Source organism: Aedes albopictus, chromosome 3 (assembly GCF_035046485.1).
Source record: "Aedes albopictus strain Foshan chromosome 3, AalbF5, whole genome shotgun sequence".
Lineage (NCBI taxonomy): Eukaryota > Metazoa > Arthropoda > Insecta > Diptera > Culicidae > Aedes > Aedes albopictus.
Genome location: NC_085138.1, coordinates 440,603,235 through 440,625,819, shown reverse-complemented (window position 1 = coordinate 440,625,819; position 22,585 = coordinate 440,603,235). Strand labels below are relative to the sequence as shown.

Genomic DNA, 22,585 nt, shown 5'->3' with positions numbered 1-22,585 from the left:
ATCATATCTAAATTTGCAATTATTTAGTTGTTTATGAATAGCTCAGGATGACACATAAACAACAAAACATACGATCATTGTAAAACTTGTAATTGGCGAGTTATTGTTGAATAGTCTAATAACATAATAATAACAAATATTACTATTATACTATCAGCCTTAATATCAGAACAATAACATAATTTACCATCATATTAAAATATGTTATTATTTTGACATTCTTTTTGCTATTATTTTGATATTACAATGGCAAAATCAATTATTCTTTAGTTGTTATGCCATAGAAATTTAGTTATTATTTTTGTTATTTTAACTCTTATTTCAAACAAACTAATATCAAGTTTTGCCATTCAAACATTCTATTTTAATGGAAAAATTTGCCCTTCGTTTGCCATTTCGCTCTACCCGGGATTACACATAGTTAGAAACAGTATTGAACTCATTTTTTTCTACTTATAGAATGGCTGGTTTTCTAATAACCCAAATTCTGCCATAAGTGGTTCATTAAAACTCGAGCAGATGGGAATATCTTACAAGTACCGTGCATAGAAAAACCTGTGCTCCAATATCTGAAATTGTTATTGCTATGTTATAAGCACATCACAATAACAGTAGGAGATATTTATTAAGAGTTTGGTATTGATGTGGTATTTGTTGATTTAGCAGGGAAAGAAAAACTAGCATTAGTAAAAGTACATTCAAATATAAACTTGAAAAAAAAGGTTTCAAAGTACAAACAACGGAAGATCAAGTTAATGTACATAGATTTAATACGAAGAAATTTTATTACTTTGTCATACAATACCTTTTGGATATGTATTCATAGTTGAAATAACAATATTTGTTATTTTCTAGATGATCGCCGTACTAAATCAGTGTATTTGTTTTTGTTCCTTCAAAAATTCTTTGAAAAATTCCTCTAGACATTTATCGAGGTATTCATTTAGAAAACCACCTATGAATATTAGCAGGTATTCCTGTAAAAATCCACCAAGTCTTTCGTCAGATATCCTCTAGCTATTCCTTCAGAAAACTTAACAGGGAATGTTTAAGATATTTTACCAGGAATGCCTTCGGATTCCTTCAGAAATGCTTTCTGTTATTTCTTCAGAAAATCAAAACTTAAGTATTACTCCACAAATGCTTCTTTAGAAAATATCCCATAGACTCCTTCAGAAATTCTCAAAAAGTTTCTTTCAGAAATTCTTCCAGGGATTCTTTAAGATGTTTCTTAATTTTGTCCCAGGTTTTCTTCATAAATCTTCTGTAAATTCCTTCCAAAATTGCACAATGAATTCCTTCAGAAATCACTATAGGATTTTGTTTTTCAAAATCTACTAAGGTTTCTTCCAGAAATTCTTCCAGGGGTTCTTCAAAGAAATTTCTCATGAGCTTTCTTTAAATGTTATCTCAGAATGCTTTTAGATAAATTTCTACGGTTTGCGTCTTAAATTTCTCCAGGGAACACTTTAAACATTCCTCGTATTTTTTTCCAGGGATTCCTTGAAATTATATCTCAGTCGATTTATCATAAATATTTCTTCAAGAAGTTCACCACAGATTTATCAGGATTGGTCTGTAGGAAGATGTACAGGAAATTCCATAAGAAAATATTGCATTATAATTTTTTCATTCATTTTTTTTGATGCAGGTTTTGTGCTGGGATTATTTTACAAATTTCACAAAATTTGTTCCGGATATTTCTATACGATTTTTTTTTTTCAGATGATCTTTATGTAACTGCAATTGACTGGAAGAGTTCTTAAAATAATCTTTCAATGAATTCCCAAAGCAATCCCTGTAGAATTGTCTGAATGTCTGAAGAGATTCCTAGAGAATAATCTTGGGGATACCTTTGCAGGTTCATAGAAAAAATCTTTTAAAGAGAACTAGCTCAAGTGTAAATTCACAAAAAAATCTTGAAAATAACTCTAGGGAAAGCAAAAATAGACAACAATTTCTGTAGTTATCTCTTGAGGAATTACTTGAACAATGCCTGTGTGAATACGTGAAATTCATAAGATACTTTCTTAAGGTGAATATATAACGAAGTCACACCTCAAATTCTCAAGAGCAGAAATCTGAGGAATCAAAAAACGGATTGCGCTGAAAAGTTAGTCGATTGGTGACCCGCTGGTGGTGACCAATCGATCAATTTTTCAGCGTAAACCAACCCTCGGTTCTTCAGATTTGTGCTTTTGAAATTTCGAAGTGTGGCTTCGTTATATATTCACCTTAATTCTAAGAAAATACAATCATGAAGACTTCTGAAGAAACTCTGGAATTCAACGAGGAAGTTTTGACGGAATCTTTAAGAAGGAACTTCTTAAATGTCAGCGATTTCAGATAAAGGTTCTGGTGGAATTTTTTAAGAAATCCTTCGATGAATTTCTGTATTTCCCAGAAGAATTTTTCAAGAGATCCTTGGGAAAGTTCCAGGAGATACCTCTGGAAAAAAAAAATCCATTTCTGAACGGGTTAGTACTCAACAATCCCTAAAATACTACCGAGAAAAAAGTCTGAAGGAATTTCTACAGAAAAAAAATCGTAAAATATTTTAAAGAATATATTCGGGAGCAGGGGTTCTCAAACTTTTTCAGCTTGCGACCCACTTTTGATTGCTATGGAATTTGGCGACCCACCATCGTGTATTTTTATAACATACGTCATTCTAGAGAATTAGAACTGTTTTATTGAATAAATACATTTATGGCTTTTATAGGTCTTGATGAAATAACGTTACGTAGCACTTGATCATAAAATAATGTTATTTAATGTTATTTAATTTTATTGAATTCAGTTTTAAACTGTTCTGATTTTTGTACAAGCTCAAATTATCTAAATTCAGTAAAGTTTTACCAAAATTAAGCGCTACCGAAGATTGGTAAAAATAAAACAGTTTACCTAACGTTTTTTAGTTTCTTGTGGTTATTTGGTTATTTTTTGCACATTTTTGTATTTGAAAATTTCCTAAAACCTTCTGATATTTTCTTTCTTATATTTTCAGAATCGATTTCAGAACGCAGACAACAGTTTCAGTATTCACTGAACTAAAAACTAAGGCTTTTAAATAGTTTTATAATAATCAAAGAGAAAATAAATGTCTAGAAATAACTGATAATTTTTCAACAGAGTATTTGTAAATTGGAAAATGGCTAACAATATCATTATGTTATTATGGATGTTTATTACAATACCTTTAAAGCCTTCGCGACCCACCAAAAATCAAAACGAGACCCACCAGTGGGTCGCTACCCATAGTTTGAGAAACGCTGTTCTGGAGTATTTTCTGCAAAAACTGATGGGAGAATCTTTGGAAAATATCCTGAAGCATTACCGTAAAACATTCGGAAAGAATTCCTGAATATAGGTTAGAATAAATCTTCTGTAATCTCTGGAGGAATACCTGGAGGAACTTCTAGAGAAACACCTTAAAGAACTGGCAGAAGAGTCTCTTGATAAAATACTAGAAGAATTTTCAAACAAATGCCTGAGTCAATCCCTGAACATATGGAGTAATTTCTATAGCAATCTCTGGAGAAATTCCAACAATAATTTCGGAAATAGTTCCTGGACAAATTATTGAATTTCGAAAGAAAAAACTTGAGAGGAAGTGCTTGAAGTATCTCTGTGAAAATTTCCGAATCCCTGTGAAAAACTATCTCGTGGAATTGCAACTCATGAAGAAATCTTTTGATGAATCCCAAAAGAAATGCACGGAAAAAATGCTATCGAAATTTCTTGAAAAATTTCCAGGAAAATTCCTGGAGATATACCAATTCTTAAAGAAATTTCTCAAAAACAATCCTGAAGAATCTTTGGCATTTCTTTGGAAGTTTCGGATGGAATTTATGAATGAAAATATTAATTTGTTTCAGGATAAGGCACTTGAGAATGTTTTAAATAAACTTCCAGAAAACTCCAGCAGGAATTCCGAAAGAAAATCTCTGTAGAAATTTTCAAACAAATGAAAATGATTTTTGGAGGAATTCCTGCTGCAATCATTCTAGAAAATCCCATGAAACTCCACTTTCTATAAAACTAAATTTTAATATATTCTGAGAGAATGCCTAAAGGAATTACAAGCGGTGTCCCTGTAGGTAATCGTGGAGAAAATTGCAAAGAAGTACCTGGGCAGGAAGATATTCTTAAAGAGGAATTTGAAGTAGAATTAGCAATTTTTTTTTCTTAATAAAAATTCGCGAGGATGGCGTCCATGCCGAAAGAGAGATGGAATTGTGAAAATAGGAGTGTACATAGTGTGGGCTCGGAGTCAGTTTGGCTATCTATTCCGCAGTATCGTTGTCTGTTCTGTGGCTTAGTTGGTAAAAACGCCAGTCTAGCGAATACGGAGTCGTGGGTTCGAATCCCACTAGAACGTGAGGTTTTTTTTCATTATTTCATCTCTCAATTTGCTAATTTATCAATATTCTAGGTCTTCCAGTTTTCAAGTTTTTCTCAGTAGTATAGTAGGGCTCGAAATTTGGACACCTGGAGTAGCCAGCTCTGATATTCCATGACAGTACTGATAGACATTACTGGTTATTGTATCCATGTCAGTCCCAATGGCAGAAATTCATTTGATAAGTTGTCATCATTACAATCAACAGTTGATTGAAAATATAAATTTTCGGACAAACATTGCCTATGCTCGAAAGTTGTTCCAGCATCTCCGACCGTCACCCCCAGATGGTATTCTAAATGTGACAGCTGCCCCACTTCGTGTGGGTTCCCATATTTGGATATCAACCCATTTATCATGGGCTCCGTCACGGCGCGGCGGCATAATCTACCAATATGCAATGTGGGTAGTAGTACGGACAAACTGGTAGACACAAACACACATTTGGGATTCGCATATATGCGATCATTAATTATCATTGTTTTCAACGGGATCGGATGCCTAATTTGGAAACCCACTGGACTGCTACCGCGTCATTCGATCGATAGAATCGATCGAACGCTTGGTGGGACCCCTATTAGCGGTCTAAACGGGCATAAATCTAATCTCGCTTACCGGGAGGGAGATCGAAGCAAGCTGTTGCGCGAGAGCGGTAATGATGATCGCGAAGCGAAGAAAGCGGTGATCGTGTTTGCTGAGCACTGTAATACACCAGTCATGTATTTTGGAGCGGATCCAAAAGTCGTGATTCTTGTCGCGATCTCTCCACACGTTCCCTCAGCTAGCTATGGGTATGGAGATCGCTAGATGCCCATTGAAAACATGATGTAATTTCGTGCCGTTTTGAACCCAAACGAAATGGCCCGGATTTGAATTTCTCCCGGGCAACCACCCCCAGCCCTAATGAAAACCAGTTGGTGGCTTTCGTTACTCCGGTGGATAATCGACCGTCACGCTCTCACCGAAGTTGGCCGGGTAATTATTGGACAAACGTTTAACCTCCCCCGCTTGCTAAGATCGCCACGCCGCGCGCCGTTGAGCAGCTCGTGGAAATGGGATCAAGAGTCATCTGTCGGGCGCGGACCCTGCAGGTACCCTAATAATAATTTACTTGCAATTGAGAGATCGCTGTCCGAGTCCGAAAAAAACAGCGCAAACGACCCCAAAGTGTTGCGATCCATTGTTGACTCTGGCGAAGATCGCGTGTGGCGATCAAACAAAACATCAACTTTCCTTTGTTACGCAGCTCGCAGCTCGATTCAAGGCACCTAATGATAGGCATGATATCTCACTCTTGGTGACTTCCTCATGCCGGTGGTGTCTAGGGAACCGAAGACGCTCACAATAGACTAGTACCTTAGGAAGGGTCCCCTCTCTAATTGGACCTTTCCAAAGACGTCACACAGAGTCGTCGCCGTTTTCGTTGTCGCCGTCGCACGCCCATCGACAGATAATTGCCGGGTAATTTCACGCGGAAATACGATACGGGAGAGTCACGGGACTGCTCGTCGATTTTTTCAGCGAGAAAGGGCCTTTGTTTGCAGGAAATGGTCGATCTGGTACCGATTTGGGAACTTTCTCCAGTAGGTGTTGGCTCCAACAACACCTATGTCAATTGACAATTTTAGTCAATGATAAAATCACACTTTCGCGGATTTTTTTGCGTCATCCAGATCGTCCGCCGCGTTCAAAACGGTCAAAGTTTCTTCTGCTGCTAAACGGCGACCACAATCCAAAAAAAAAAAACAGATTGCGATTATGGGCCCATACCGCGTGCGGTCCGTGTCGACTCCAGCCTGATGACCCGGTGCGATGAGTGGGCTAACTTTTCTCGGTCACAAAGCCTGAACTGAAGTGTTATGGTCCAAAATTTATGGCCCCCGGTGCTCTCAAGGCCTACTGTGTTGCATCGTTCCCCGTCGCGTCGCCGCACCACCATTCCAAATTCTAGAATCAGAATGAGAAAATGGGGAAAACTTGCCGGCTCGCGTGCAGCGCGATCTATTTTGACAGGTGAGGTTTTTCCTTGGCCTAACTTTTTTTTCCCGAGCGAGAGAGAGCGGCACTGTTGAAGCGATTACGGCGCCACCACCTCCTGCTAGGCAGGCAGGCCGACAGGAGGGACCGATGAAAAGCCGCGGCACAAAGTGGTGAGATTATTTATGGCCAGATGTCAAAGTTTAATGGCGGCAGCAGTGGGAACAACCGGGATGAGAAGAGAAACTGATGGAAAATTTCCCGTGTTATTTTTTGGAGAAAGAAGTAGAAAATGTTATCTCGCTGAACTTCTCAAAAGAGGCTATGCAATAGAGACACTCTGCTAACTATTTATCTGGTCTAAACTACTTCAAGTTTTTAGAAAAAGTGTAAATGAAGACATACTGGAAAAACTTGGTATTAATAAGAAGGAACAGAATGTTGCTAATTGACAAATACAGAAATGAATTTTTAAGAAAAAAAGCAATCGCGTGCTGGTGGGACTAGAACCTACGACTTTGTATTCGCTAGACCAGCGCTTTAACCAACTAAGCCACAGAACAGGTCGATTCTGTGTAATAGAAAGTCAAACTGACTCCGAACCCACACCATTAACTTTTCTCTTTTCACAAAATTCATCTCTCTTTCGGTTTATAATGATGGGCCTATGAATAGTGTGAGGATACTGATTTTTAACAAACATTATCAGGTGCTTCTACAGAAAAAAACAACAACAAAGAAACAGGAAGTTTCTTAGGACCAAATATTTTTCCGGATCACTAACTATACTGTCTTCTACAAAGTTGCTCAGACAAATGGCAAACTTCATCCAGACAACAATCTAGTACGACTTTCTTGTTCCAGCTTAGGCTGATAGCCGTTTATCTTTCATTCTGGACCGCTAGAAAAATAACGTTTTAGGTCAAGTTGCTCAGAGGAATGTAAGCTCATTTGTAAGCATTATTTTAGTTCGAGATTCGCTCACTACAAGGCTCTAGTGTTTCAATGAGCTACCAGTTTGGTTTAAGTGCAGTTCTGGACCACTTAGAAGGATACTGCTTTCGGAAAAGTTGCTCAGGAGGAGGAATGCTTTGATCTTGAAAACGGTTTAGTTCGAAACTCGCTCACTACGTGGCACTAGAGTTATAATGATCAAAAAGTTTGGTTTAATCATCGAATATCTCGCGTTTTGGTCTATTTAGATAGATTCTTTCTTTGGCAAAATTGCTTAGAAGACTAAGAACTTTAATTTAGAAAACAATACAATGTAGTTCGAAATTTTCTCACAACGTTACGCTAGTGTTCTTGGGGTTATCCGTTTGGTCAGAGCGTTGTAAATCTCACGTTCTGAACAACTTAGAATAATAAAGTTTTCGGTGAAGTTGCTGAAAAGAAAGAAAACTTTCTTCTACTAAACAATCAGGTTCAAAATTTGCTCACTATATTGCCTTAGTGCTGTGTTGAGTGATGATCTAGGAGATTGGTGTATGCGTCGTATATCTCACGATCTGGACCATTTCAAAGGATACCGGCAAAAGGCATGCATGCTCAGAAGGGTGAAAGCTTTTGAATTGTTTCATTCGAGTTTTTCAGGAAACCTTATTGGCGATTCCTATGGAAATTTGCCCAGACAATTCAATTGAGAATTGTATAATAGATTTTTTTTGGAATATTTTCGGGAATTCTTTTGGAAACTGCATTGGTAATTTTTTTGGCAATCGATTCAGCACTTTATATAACTTTTATGCATTTTATTTGGAAACTAATTCAGAAGTTTAATAGACGACTTTCTTCGGCATTTTTTTGCAAAATTATCAGGAAACTTCTTTTAAAAATTTCTCCGGATTTTTTTTTTCGAAAATTTCTTTGACAATTTTTTAAGAACTCTTTAAGAATTTCTTTTTAAATTTCTTTCGTGATTTCTTTCGCCATGTTTTTCTAGATATTTCGTCCTGAAATCCTTCCAGAGCTTCTGCTAGAATTATCTCAAAACTCTTCCAGGAATTGAACTTGGGTTTCTTCAAAGATTCTTCATGGAACTCCTGGTGAAAAATTTTCTAGAATTTCTAAAGGTTCTTAAAAATTCTTTCAGAAATCTATTTCATAATTTTCCGTAGTTTTTCCAATGATTTAACTCGAAATTTTTGCCGGACTCCCTTCCACAGATTCGTCAAATGTTCGCCACTCGGAATTTTTCCTATTTCTCTAGAGGATTTTCCCTAAAATTCCCAAAATTTCTCCTAGAATTCTTCAGAGCTTCCTCCAAAATTTAACCAGGATTTCCTCCAGTGACTCATCCCATAATTGTTTCAAAGATTTTTTCCGGAATTATTTCAAATATTTCCCCAGCAATACTCCCATAGTTTCTTTCCTGATTGTTTAGACGGATTCCAGGACTATCTCTCGCCATCATTCCAGGAAAATTCTTGCTCAAATTCTAATCAGAACCCTTCCGAAGTTTTTCTTCAGTTTCCTTTCAGATTTTATTCCATAAACTATTTCCAGTATTTTTCTCACGGCTTCTATTTGAAATTTTTTGGAGGTTTCTTCCCGAACTTTCCAACGGATTGCTTTCAGAACTCTTTCACGGATTAATTTTTGAGTTTGCTCTCGAAAAACTTCCATGTATTCTTTTCAAAAATATTCCAAGGATTACTTCCGGAATATTTCTAGAAAATTCGTCCTGTAATCTTCGCGGAATTAATCTTGGAAACATCTCCGAATTCTTCCAAGAACTGATCTGGGATTTGTTCAGGTATTCCTTCCGAAATTCTTCCAAAGATTCCTGGTGAAAATTTTCTAAAATTTATAAAGTTTTTTTTATAAATTCTTCCAAAGATTCATTGCGGAAATCTTCCAATGACATCTTATGGATTTTCTAGGCCTTCTTTCCAAATATCGTACTCGGAATTTTTTTAAAGGATTCTTCCCAGAAATCTTATGGGGACCCTTGGAATACTTCGAAGGATATTCCTTTTGGAATTTCTAGAGAAGTTTTCCAGAAAATCCTCTCGAAATTCTTCTGGGTAAATCTCTCAAAAACTTACATCTCCAAGAATTTCTCCAGTGATTTTTCACAAACTCTAGAGATTCTTCCAGTAATTCCCCTCAATTTCCTGCTGGCATTTTTATAGAAATTGCTCTCGGATTTTATACATTAGTTCGTCCCCTTAATGCTAGAACTAGGTAACTGGTTTTGCGAAATCGCAAGAAATTTGTTTATATCTGAACGTGCACCACAATAAACACAAGTTAGTCAATTGAAAATCCGAAAACACATATTATTTCAATTTTGAAGACCAACAAAGAGTTTGTTTTATACCAGGATAAGTTTTACCAGCCATTTGTATCCGCATTTTCCAAAACGAGTTACCTAGTTCTAGCATTAAGGGGGCGAGTTTTCCTGAAGTCTACAAACAAAAATTTCACTCGCGATTGTTTGGAGGTGGCACAATTTTGATTGGAATGTTATCACTTCGCCATTTTGCTGCCATAAGGCATCCTCATGCTTATTTCGCTCGAGCAACAGTTGTGCAAATCCATTTGAAAAACTTCTGAGTAAGACGACGAGTTTTATCAAAAGTACGTTGCAAGCTTTCTTGATTCCAAACTCTGAATGTGAGGTGTCAAAGAGAACTTGGAATCAAAGATAACTTCAATGCTTTTTAGGTCACAAACGCCAGTACGGTTTCGGGTTTCAGTATCTGAGAAAAACTTATGCATTGAATTCCTTCCGGGAGTTCTCCTTGGATTTTAACTGGAATTTATTTTTTTCGCCGTTTTTTAGTGAAATCTTCTTTGACTTATTCTTTTCGGATTTTCCAAGAGTTTCTCTCTGTAATTCCATCCTGAGGTTTTACCAGATATGCTCTCAGAGGAACTTCCAAATAGTTCCGATGTTACTTCCGGGATTTCTGTCTACTAAAAATCCTCCACCTTAATCTGAAGGAATCTTTAGCAGAGCTGCTCCCTCAACTTCCTTCCACAAGTTTTAACGGTATTGTTCTCAAAGTTTCTTTGGGATTCCTTACAGATATCTCTCCTAAATTTAATTTCTCTCTCTCGGAATTTCTCTTAGCAGAATTCCGAGATAAATTCCCAACTATTTTCCTCGGAGTTTTTGCGAGATTTTTGCGGATTTCTCTTGGACGTTTTCAGACTACTTCCCGGAATTTCTCTAATATTTCTCCCCACTCTGAATATATTTCTGAGATTCTCAGTTTTTCTATCGATTCTTTTTAAAGTTTTTCTCCCATTAATTAGTTATTCCTAGAGGATTTCGAGACAAATTCCAGCAAAAACTCCGGGAGCAGCTTTTTTTTTTTTTGATTCTGACAGTATTTTTGGGAAATCTATAACTGAAATCTCTGGAGGGTCACCGTCATACATCCTGGAAAGAACTGATTGAAATTTTCAACAGAAGTACTAACAGAAATTTCTCAAAGAATAGCATGAAGAACTCTTGAAGAAATTCCGTAATGGACTGTAAGAGCAGTACTGGGAAAACCTCTTGAACAAATTCAGAGAGCTCTTCCTTGAATTTTTATAAACGTTTTTCTCGAGGTTTACCGGAGTTTCTTCTTGGATTTATCCTAGAGTTTTTCTCAAAATTCCACCTTGCAGGTTGTGTCAGATTCGCTCCCGTAGTTCTGTCCGAGATTGCTTCTGGTGCAACTTTCAAAGTTTCAAGGACTTATTTCTGGAATAGCTACCAAAGTTCTTCCCAGGATTTTTGAAAGAGTTTTTTTACGGTATCACTTCCGGAATATCTTCCAGCAGTTTTCCCGGTATTGATCCCACAGTTTCTCACAAGGTTCCTTCCGTATATCCTTCCAAAATTAATCCAAAGTTCCGCCAGGGATTTCTCTAACTAGTTTTCCGGGATGGTAAGCTACATCAGTGAATGAGGGCATTTTTTTCAAGATTTCTACAGAAGCTCTTAGAGGCACTTCTCTCAGTAAACTTTCCAGGATTTCTCTTGGAATTCCTCTCGGGATTTCTCTTAAAGATTTTCAGTGTTTTTTCCGACGTTTTCTATATATTTCCTCCGGAAATTACACCCAAAAGTTTCCGAGAATTTTCCCAGAATTACATCCAGAAGTTTTTCGGCGTTTTTTTGGGATTTCTCCAACAGTTTTCCCCATATTTCTCGTAATGTTTCAACAGAATTCCTTCTGAGATTCCTCTGGGAAACTCTTGCAATGAATTTCGTATGTTATTCCAGGAGGCATGTCAGGAAAAATCCAGCAAAAACTCTGGTGGCAACTTTTTAATGAATCCCCAAAAGAAACTCTCAAAATCCCGAGACCACCGTACAGATTCCGGGTAGAGCTCTTGCAGTATTTTCGAAAAATCATCAAAAAAAAACTTTCGGCAGGAGTTCCAGAAGCAATATCCTGCAGTTTCTTAAGGTGAAACGGGACGCCGTGTTATTTTTCCTATCTTGCCTCTCTTTCTAACAATTTGCCTCGAGATTTGGAAGATGGTAATCTCGAGTTCTATCGCACTGAAGATGTTGAAAATCAATCAGCATATGCACTGCAAGTGAGCATACACAATGATAGGTTTTTGTTGCAAAATATGAAGTAGAATCTGAGATTACCATCTTAGTAGCCACAGAGCAATGGCGGATATTTCCTCGACCGTCCCGTCCGCCCTTAAAAAAATCTTGTGGAGGAATTTCTGGATAGATATCCCAGATTTCCTAATCTGGTGGTATCTTCAGTATATGCATTTCTGATAGTTCGTGCAGAGACAAAGGTTTCGACGAAAACGTTGTTGACAAGCACATATGCTCGAGGCATGGTAGCACACTCGGGATTCGCAAGGTAGCCTTCATAGAAGATTCCCCCACAAAAGTGGATGATTGTTTAGTTCTGTCTCCTTCACACAACCAAGATGATTTGCCGCATGCTGTCTAATAATGCTTTCGGACGGGCAGAACATTTGTGAGAATGTTGGTTTTATTAACCATAAGCTGTCAAATGGAAGTTTAATAAAGATACATTTCTTAATATTATACCAGCACCAAATTAAAGCTCACCGAAAATTCGTTTTTAAAATCCCTCTTGTCATTGTGTTCCCTTCGCCGACTCCAGCGATACTCCCTAATTAAGCTTTACCTAATGAGCAACCATCATTATCATCATCAGCAATGCATATCAGCAGCCACCACCTCCCCGAATGAAGCCGTAAATACATCGGCGGCAAGCTTCCGTCCGTCGCGTCGTTGCTGTTGTTGATCACGTCCCCTCCGCACTTACGCACGATAAAGAAGTTCTTCGGTTTGTGTCGTTCCCCAAATTCCCTCGAAAAACGTTGTTGCCCATTTAGCCGTGCGCACGCGGCTGTGGGCACTCCTCGCTTACGCGCATTCGCATTCGCGTTCGTTTGTTTCAACAATATCGACTAATTAATCACACACTAAGGTGGTTCGCTAGATGGGTCCCACAGGAGCAGCCAGCGGTTCCATCGATGGCCACGGCCAGCCAACAGTGATCGTTTCCGCACCGTTGAACAGCACCCAAGCGAACCAGCCACAGTCAGCGTCAGCGTGCTAACTAGGGAGGTCCCAGCCCGGCAGTAAATGTAGCGCGAAAATTAGGAGATGTCCAAACTGGGAAATTTATGATACAGTTTCGGCACCCGACCGACGTTCCCATGGGCCGATGGCGATGTCTTACGCGCTACAAGTTCGACCTGCCGGCCGCGGGTAGTACCTTCCTATACCTGGCTGCGCTGGAGTCTGAACTTTCGACGGTGACGAGCGTAATTTAAGTTTAATTACCTGAAAACATCACAACGTAGGAACCCGTGTCGCGCCAAAAATTAAGGCGAAACTGGATCCATTTCCTCACTTTTTGGTTTTCGATTTTTCATAAAATAGCGAAGCAATATTTTCAAAATCGGTTTTCGTGCACATGTAAAGTATGGATCAAGGTATCTACTGAATTTTTCCCTGGTGGAAAAAGTTTTTTGTTTTTGCAGAAACCATTTTTAAACAAAATTTCACAAAAAAATGGTTTCTGCAAAAACGAAAAACTTTTTCCACCAGGGAAAAAATCAGGAGATACCTTGATCCATACTTTACATGTGCACGAAAACCGATTTTGAAAATATTGCTTCGTTATTTTATTAAAAATCAAAAACCAAAAAAATGAGGAAATGCTTCCAGTTTCGCCTTAAGACGGCGAGAGAGTTTCTCCAGCGAAGACTAAGAAGGCCGTGATAGGAAATTAAAGAGCGCTTCGAAATTACATGCAATTACTCGCCCAGTTCAGATTAGTGTGCGAGCGCGCGCGGCGCGGGCTTCATGGCACACTGCGCGACGTTGGATGATGGAGAACCCTCATGGCTTTAGCGCGCGACGAAGTAATTTTTTTCTCTGTTGGTTTTCGGTCCAACGAACGACGAAATTAGCTGCGCTGCTACCCATCATGCGGGTCCCGTCCGTCCCGGTCGTCGGTCTGCTCTGCTCCGCAATCGCAATCACAGTTGCCCGGGGCAACCCAAAATCCAGCAAAGCAAGACCTACTGCGTACTGCGTGGCCCGCCTTGCTTTTGCGACTGCCTGCGCGGAGATAAGAACAGGGCTGTCCTAAATTAAATATAAATATGTTTATGTTAACTAATGGCACACGGAAACGATTTTTTCCTCGGTCAATTTGTTATATTTATTTGCTTTCGGGGCATTTCTCGGAAATTGAAAGGAAGGAAGAAAGATTGACATGCTGGAACCCACACATACACTGAACGAAGAGGACGGATGGCTGCCAAAAAAATGTGTTCCGTCGTACCCGTGCGAGTCACCGACCGAACGGAGAAATATGTGAAAAGGGCCCTGAACAAACATGGCAGTTCATAAAACTTCTTCAAGTGCACGACGAGAGTTGACGAAAGACAGCGCACCCATAAGAATAGAGAGAGAAAAAAAAAGCCATGCGGAGTACAGAAACATAAAAATAAAACCTTTGTTTTTGTAAACGCACGATTCCGTACCGGCAAGGAAACGGGCAAAAACGCATTTACAATTAGTAACATGCACCCATAAAACGAACAATTAATGATTCCCTGTCCGAGATAAGCCCGCGCGTAGCGGGAGGAACACAGGAAGCACTCGCTCTTTCTTTCGGGTGACATTTGTGAACCTCCCAGTCCAGGCGCGTTTTCACCGGGCTGTTAGCCACCGCGCGCGGTAGGCACATAACAAACATATCCTGTGGTGTCTCCCGAAGACGGAAAACGAAAATAAAACGTCCGATGCATCTGATTCACTGTAGCTTATAGTTGATCTTTGACAGATTGCCATTGTAAACAACGCTGCAGCTACGAGAACATCAGCTGGCGGCGACGACGCATGCTTTGATGTTTGATCGTAATGGAAAACGTTCGGTCCAACTCCTGGTGAGAGTTGTATGAAAAAATACGAGACACATTTGGAAAAACACTTGGAAGAACATAACTTTTTGAAAAGTACGATACCTGTCAAAAGAAGATGACCTTAGATTGAGGTTTCAAAATATAATGAAAATACATAAACGAATGTACGGTAAAATTTCACAGCTCGGTGATTTTAAACACATTAACAAGAATATTCTACATTGCCAACGTAAAATTATTGAAAATTCCTAAAAATTCTTAAGAAATCTTAAAAATTCTTAAAATTTCTTAAAGATTCCTAAACATGCTTTAGAATTCTTAAAAATTCTTGAAAAATCTTAAAAATTCCTAAAAAAAATCTTAAAAATTCTTAAAACTTCCTAAAAATTCTTAAAAATTCTTGAAAAATTCTTAAAAAGTTCTTGAAAATTCTTCCAATTTCTTCAAGTTTTTTCAAAAAATTTCAAAATTTCTCAAAATTAGTGTCTTTGAATTATTTAATTTTTTTCAAATTTCATAAAAATTCTTCAAAGTTCTTGAATTCAAGAATCTTGATTTCTTAGAAAGTTCATGAAAATTCTTAAAATTTTCAACAAATTCTTGTGTTTTCTTGTTTTTTTTTTGAAAACTTATGATTTTTTTTGAAAATACAGTCGATTTTCCATTTCTCGATGATTTGATCGGTTCCTTCAATCTGAACAAATTTTTTCTCTCTACATGTCGATATCTCAGTATCTCGATATCTCCCTAACTCGATGCGATCTCGTTCGTTTTTGTTCTGGATTATCTCTCTACTCTATATGTCGATATCCCCACTTCCACAGGTTACTAGATCTTGTTTCCTAGGTGCAAAACTTTCTGAAAAGGCGAAGTGATATGTGTTTGTTGTCGATTTTTCCTAGTTACTGAGGTTTTTTTTTCAATTTGTTCAATCAATCAATTCAAATTCAAGAGTGCAATACAAATTGGTTCTTCAATTCGATCTCTACCTATCTCGATCCTCGATGGTCCTGTCAATATCGAGACATGGAAAGTCGACTGTACTTGAAAAATTGTGAAAACTTTTGAAAGTTCTTGGAAATTCTTAAACATTATTGAAAAGTTTTGAATATGTTTGAAAATACTTGAAAATTCATGAACACTATTGAAAATGTTTGTTTTTCTTGGAAATTCTTAAAAATTCTCGAAAATTCCTTAAAATTTTTAAAATTGATTTATAATTCTTGATTTTTTTTAGAAAATTCTTGAAAGTTCCTGAAAAATTTGGAGAATTCTTAAAATAACTTGAAAATTCTTGAAATCTTTTGAATTTTTTTGAAAATTCTTGTACCGACTTTTCGAACCCTCTTAGCAGAATACCCTCTTCGAATGAGTGAAATCAGTTTCATACCTTCCGCCCTGATTACTTATCCTTTGACAGATACACATATTTAGACTACCACTTGTAATCTTCCTCAGTGTACGAAATTGATTACACTCATTGGAAGAAAGATCTTGAAAATTGTTGAAAGTTTTTGAAAATTCTTGCAAATTCTATAAAATTCTTGAAAATTCTCGAAAAATCTAGAAATTCTTGAAAATTCTTGAAATTCTATAAAACTCTTGAAAATTCTTAAAAGTTCTTGAAAACTTTTGTAATTTATTATTTTTTTTTAGTTTTTCAAAGAATCGTTGAATATTTGTGAAAAATTTTGAAATTTCCTGAACATTTTTAAAAAGTTTTGAACATTTTAAAATCCTTGAAAATTATTGAACATTTTTTTAATATTATTGAAAATTCTTGAACATTAATGAGAAGTTTTGAATGCTCTTGAAAATTCTTGGAAGTTTTCGAAAATTTTGGAAAATTCTGGGAATTTTGAAAATCTTCAAAATTTTATAATATTTAAGAAATTTGTTGAAAATTCTTGAAATATTTTGATTATTTTTGGATTAATTCTGAAAATTCTTGAAAATTTTTAATTTTTTCTTGAAAACTATTGGAAGTTTTCGAAAGTTTTTTAAAATTCTGGAAATTATTTTCAATTTTTTGAAAATTCTCCAAAATTTAATAAAATTTTAGAAATTTGTTGAAAATTCTTGAAAGTTTTACACAATTTTGGATTAGTTCTGAAAATTCTTGAAAACTATTGTTTTTTTTTTGAAAATTCATGAAATTTTTCTTAAGATGTCCCAGGAGATCTCTCTGATGGAATCACAAGAGTAATTTCATAGAAAAAATCCTTGCAAGAATTCCTGTCGGAATTACTGAAAGATTTCTTTATTTGGATTAACCCACGGCAGATTTTCCAAATTTGTAGGACTTGCAAAAAAAAAATTCATAATTGAACTTTTGAAGACATTTTTTTTGAAAGTCCTGAAGGAATCCTTAACATTTCAAAGAAATCTCTGGAAATGATTTTTTTCTCAAATGAATATCAGAAGGATATCTCGGGCGGAATTTTAGGAGTAAATCCAAGACAACCTCTAGACAATCTTGACAAAAACTCCTGGACAAATCCAAGAAGAAACTCCGGCAATCTTCGAGGAAAATTCCTATATAAATTCAAGGAAAACTCTCAAGATTTCTGAAGGAGTTTCACACAGGTTTAATTGTAGAATTCGCTCTCTGGATTTCTCCCAGAGATTTTTCTGGAATTGCTCTCAGAATCCCTTGCGGAATTTCTCCCGGAGCTTTCCTCTTATTATTCAAACAATTTCCGTTAGCAGTTGAGAAATTTCAATAGGTTGTTTCCACGAAGTCAGGCAGTGACACTCATGGAATTTTGCCAAGAGATTTCACGAAAATATTGCCAGAGTTCTGCCGTAACCCCGGGATTCTAGTGTTCCTTTTGGAAGATTTTCAAAAGCAGCTATGGTATGGTATGGTGGCAAAAGGGCGAAGTGAGAACATTTTAATCAAAATTGAAATATCTTCACAGAATTGCGAGTGATGTATATGGAAGATTTTTGGAAGATCCCATGCCACAAAATTCTAGAGAAATTAAAAGAAAAATACCGGGAAGAATCTTTGGAAAAATTCCAAGGAGAATCTCTGGAACGATCTCTGATGGAGAGTCCGTGAAAAAAGACTGAAAGAATTCCGACAGGAGTCCCTGGGAAATTGCTAAGAATTCCTAAAGGAACTTCAGGAGGAAAATCCCCACGAAAAATCTTTGGAAGTGTTCCAGGAGGAGTCGCTGGAAAATTTGTGGCAGGAATCCTTGGGAAATTTCCGACTAAGATTTTTGGAAAGAAGCATTGGTTAAATCTAAAACATGCGCTTGAATCTTTTTAGAATAGTTCTGGTAGAATTCCTTGGAAGAACTTCAGAATCAATTTATGGAAGAATGCCAGGTGAAATTCTGGTTTAAATCGTTGGCAGAATTACGTGGGTAATCTTTGACAGAATACTCAAATGTATCTCTGGTAGAACTCTTAAAAACCTTAATAAATTCAAGGAAAATTTCCACGAGGAATCCTAGGAAAAAAATCGGAAGAAATCCCCGAGAAAATCCCAAATCAATTTTTGAAAGAAATCTGAGATAAATCCAGAAGAAGTTTCGAAAAGATTTAAGGACAGAAGAATTCCAAGAAAAATTCTGGGAGTAAATCTTGGAATATTTCCGAAAAAAATACCTGTAAATATTCTTAAAACAAAACCATGGAAGAATTTTCGACGAGTTCTGGGTAGAAGCCGCAAAAAAAACAGTGGAAACTTGCAGGGAAGAAACTCTGGGAGTATTCCGAGGGAAATCTCTGGAGCAATGCAAGAAGAAATTTTTGGAACAATTCAAGGATGAATCAGTTGTAGAATTCCTGGTTGAATCTCTGACAAGTTCTGCGAGAAATTTAGGAAAATTTTGGAAAGTCCCGTGTGAAATGGCTGGAAAAAATTCGAGGAGAATCTCTTGAAGAATCTCTGGAGGAAAGTCCAATAAAAATAATTGTAAGAATTCCGAAAGGAGTCCCTGCATATGCTCTGGAGAATTTAGAAACGAACTTCAGGAAGAACTCCTCAGGATCGTCCAAAGGGGAAATCCTTGAAAGTATCCCAAGATGAGTCCCTGGAAGATTTCTGGCAAGAATTATTAGAACATTCAAGACTTTTGGAAAGGAGCATTGGAAAAATCTGAAACATGCTCCTGCATTTATGGAAGAGTTCAGGTACTCTGGAAAAACCCCGAGATGAATATTTGGAAGAATTCCAGGTAAAATTGCAGTTAAAATCGTTGGAATACGGCAGGAACCTTTGAAAGAATTCTGAAATAAATTTCTACAAGAATTATTTAAAAAACTTTTTTTAAATTCTGGTAAATGTAAACCAGAATTTCGGAAATCCTAGATAAATTCTTCACAGAATTTTGAGATAATCCCGGAAGAAGTTGCGGGAAGACTTTAGCACGAAATTCCCAAAAAAGTCCTAGGATATTCCTTGGAATATTTTCGAAGAAAAATACCTAAAAGTATTCCGAAACCAATCTTTGGAAGAATTCAGAAAGGAATCCGCGGAAGAATTCAGAAAGCAACCCTTGAAAATTTCGGGAAAAAATCCAATAAATTCTGTAAAAACCGTGAAAAGGAGGTGTTCCGCAAAGAATTTTTGGAATAAAATTCGGAAGAAAACCCCAGAAAAACTTAGGAATTTATTCTCCAAAATGTTCCGTTAACAATCTGTGCAATTTTAGAAAGAAAAAATCCCGAGGAATTCTGGAAAACCATCAGAAGGAATCCGTTTAGGGATTTTGAGAGAAATTCCTAGAAGAATTCCTGGAGAAATGTTATGAAGATTTTCGGGCGAAACATCTGAAACAGTTCCGGAAACCATTCTGGGAACTCGTGGAACCACTTTGTGAGTATTCCGGAGAAAACTTCTGGAACTATTCCGGAAACAATTCTTGCAACAGTTCCTACATGAGTTTCTGTAAGAATTCCTGGTTCAATTTTTTGAGAGTTTATCGGCAATTTCAGGAAAAAAACGATGAGAAAGTTGTGGAAAAAAAATCCGAGAATACCTAATATAATTTTGGACTAAACCCGTGGAAGTGAAAAAAATCTAGGAAAAATCTATCGGTAGGAATCCCTGTGGAAAATCTAAGAGATATTTCTGGAAGAATTCCAGGAAGAACCATCGGAAAATGTTTGATTTGGAACCCCTATGAGAATTTCGTGAAAAGCCCTGCAACACTTGGAGGAGAAATTTCTAGACAAAATTTGGCAGAAATATTTAGAAGATTTCTAGGAATGTCGCTGAATGAAGTCTCCAGGATGAATTTCTGAACCAATTCTGGGGTAAAAACCCACAATTAATTTGAGAGGATTCTCTGAAACAAGTCTTTGAAAGAATTCTGGAAGAAATCATTGGAAGTATTTTGAAGGCTAAGAGGAAACCTGAAAAGATTCGGGGTGATTTTTAATAATTTACCATACTCTGTTCACATTGTATGGGCATTTTTCCATCGCTGCAAATGGAATGACGAAAGGGTTAGCTCGCACTAGAGCATCGTATGATTTCACTGATCTTGAGCCAACTGTCCCAGTATCAAAGTGTTGTGAAGCACGAGTGTTAACGCTCTCTAGTCTAAATTTTCCTATTTTACTCTCAGGCTCCAGCCTCATCTTATCCTTGTGGTAGGTGATGAAACAGGCTTATTTTCATGACAAAGACACAAAAGTCACAAAACAAGGTGTATGTATCTCTGGATCTCAGCTCGACGCAGTTGTACTTGCGGCATTCATTGTGCGAGCGATTGCATCAACATACTCCAGCACAATGAAGACCTTTTAGTAGCCCTTAAGGACTGTTCATTTTATAAAGAGGACAACTTTGCAAGGCTATAAAAAGAAAACGCGTAGTTCAAATTTGAGCAGCCTTGGTTAGTTGTTTAGTACATTATATTAGCAGATAATAACCATAAATAAATTGGTTTAAAATTATTGAACTTCATAGAAATGTGGCAAAGTGTTTCGAGAGATCAATTTTTCAATTCCCAAAAACTAAAGATAAACACAAAATTTCTGTAAAACATCGGTGTATCGTTTTTAATTGCAAAAAAGTGTTTGCCATGCTGCAGCAGTTTGAGTGATACATATTCTGGCAAAATATAAACCTAATCGGAATAATGGTTGTTGAGATATTAAAGTTACAAATTGGACTCGATTTTCAGAATAAAATTTATTTGTTAAACAAAAATGTATAAAAATATTAAATTTTGAATGTTTTCAATGGATCTAGTCGAAAGTACTAATAATGCAAATTCAAATGCAGAAAACCGCTTCTTGATAGCATTGTTGGCTTGGTTACTGTGCTTCATGGCAGTTACCGGAGATAAAACCGCTTCGTTCTATGAAGGTTCTTCTAAATAACGATGTACTCTATTGCAAATACAACGTAACAATGATGTCGAAAATAAAAATTAACATGTAGTTATTTTCAAATAAGGTATATAATTACATAGGGTCAGACCTTGCTGAAAATAAATAATATTAAGCTTCTCTAGAATAAAAATGTTGCATTTATGGAGCAAAAAGTATGCAATTTTTCATTATGGCCATCATTAAGTATTAAATTTATGATGAAGAATGTACTTTAAATCATATTTTTCTTCGGTATCATTTAGAATGCGATTCTCTTCTATACTGGACAAATTTTGAACTGATTCCGTAGTGTTATTGCATCACTATACTTAAATAAGTATTTTTTATCAATTTCATTGATAACAAGGCAACTCGCTATATCAAGCTGTGTAATGCTTGGTGCATTATTACTGACCAACTATTACACTCTACCTTTAGAAGAATAGTATAAGATCCCAACACATTGAAAAGTTCATGAAAATTTTAAAGTTATGTATGTGGAAAGTTGTGTAGAATTTTGAGAAATGGGGTTTTATTGAGTTTTAACGAAAACCGCTTCAGTTCCATAACTAAGGACAATTTGTATAATGTTATATTTTTCCTATACTGTAGAATAGCTATGGAAATGTATGCAAAAAACCGATAATGATTTTATTGAAAAATAAAAAAGATATCACACAAATAAGGTGTCCTCTTTATAAAATGAACAGTCCTTATTATTCATTTTGTTGGTTTCTCAAACTCCATACATATTGATTTTTAATGTACTATTTGATGCGGTTTTTTGTCCCAAAGGGTCAAAGCATTGTGTCATCTTATTTGCTGAAAACCATTAGCTTAAAATTTTACCTTCGTGACATAAAAATTGAACTTAATTACTTGACATTCCAAACTTAATCCACTTCCGCCATTAAGTGCCAATCGACATGGGAGCTATCACCCTTTAAGCCCAAACAACGCACTCGGGAATTCCACACCCAACATAAATCCCACTTGCTCAAGAGTTGTCAAACTCCCGTCAGTTTGTTTACCAAATTGCGATTCGGCCGGATCCGAGGCCCTATAAACTCGCCAGCGCAGTGGTTTGTTTGTAAACACGCACAAGCACTCCACTCATCAAAGTATCACTTTCCTTCCATCCACACAGGGCCAGTGCAGTCAGTGAATGTCTCTGGGAGAAAAAGCCAATAATGGTTACGTTCGATTGCTAGCGACCGGGCTGGTAAAATAAACATAGAGGAATTGGGTCACATCAAACGACGACACGACAGTCGGTAGTGTCCCAAGAGATTCACCCAAACAGTCATTCGGCGGACGAGCGACTAGCAACGGCCACAAGTTGAGCAAGATCACGTTAATTACGCACATGCCGCACACACCTCTTTCCCGTCATCTCTCTGGGAATCGGCGTGGTCCATTGATAGTAGGGTGGCCCATGATTGCTTGGGAAAAATCTGGAATTCTACAATTTCTGAATAATCTTGTGAAAAT

At 36.8% G+C, this 22,585-nt stretch overlaps 1 protein-coding gene and 1 long non-coding RNA gene across 11 annotated transcripts in view; one reads left to right on the top strand and one right to left on the bottom strand.

Annotated features, from left to right (window-relative positions):
• The window catches only part of LOC109425970 (teneurin-m), a 649,264-nt gene that overhangs the window by 460,168 nt on the left and 166,511 nt on the right, over positions 1 to 22,585 (bottom strand). The gene's annotated exons all lie outside the window — the stretch shown is intronic.
• The window catches only part of LOC134289896 (uncharacterized), an 80,178-nt gene continuing 78,125 nt past the window's right edge, over positions 20,533 to 22,585 (top strand). Inside the window, exon 1 of the long non-coding RNA XR_009998736.1 lies at positions 20,533 to 20,589. This is a non-coding gene — a long non-coding RNA (uncharacterized LOC134289896). The remainder of the gene's footprint in view (positions 20,590 to 22,585) is intronic.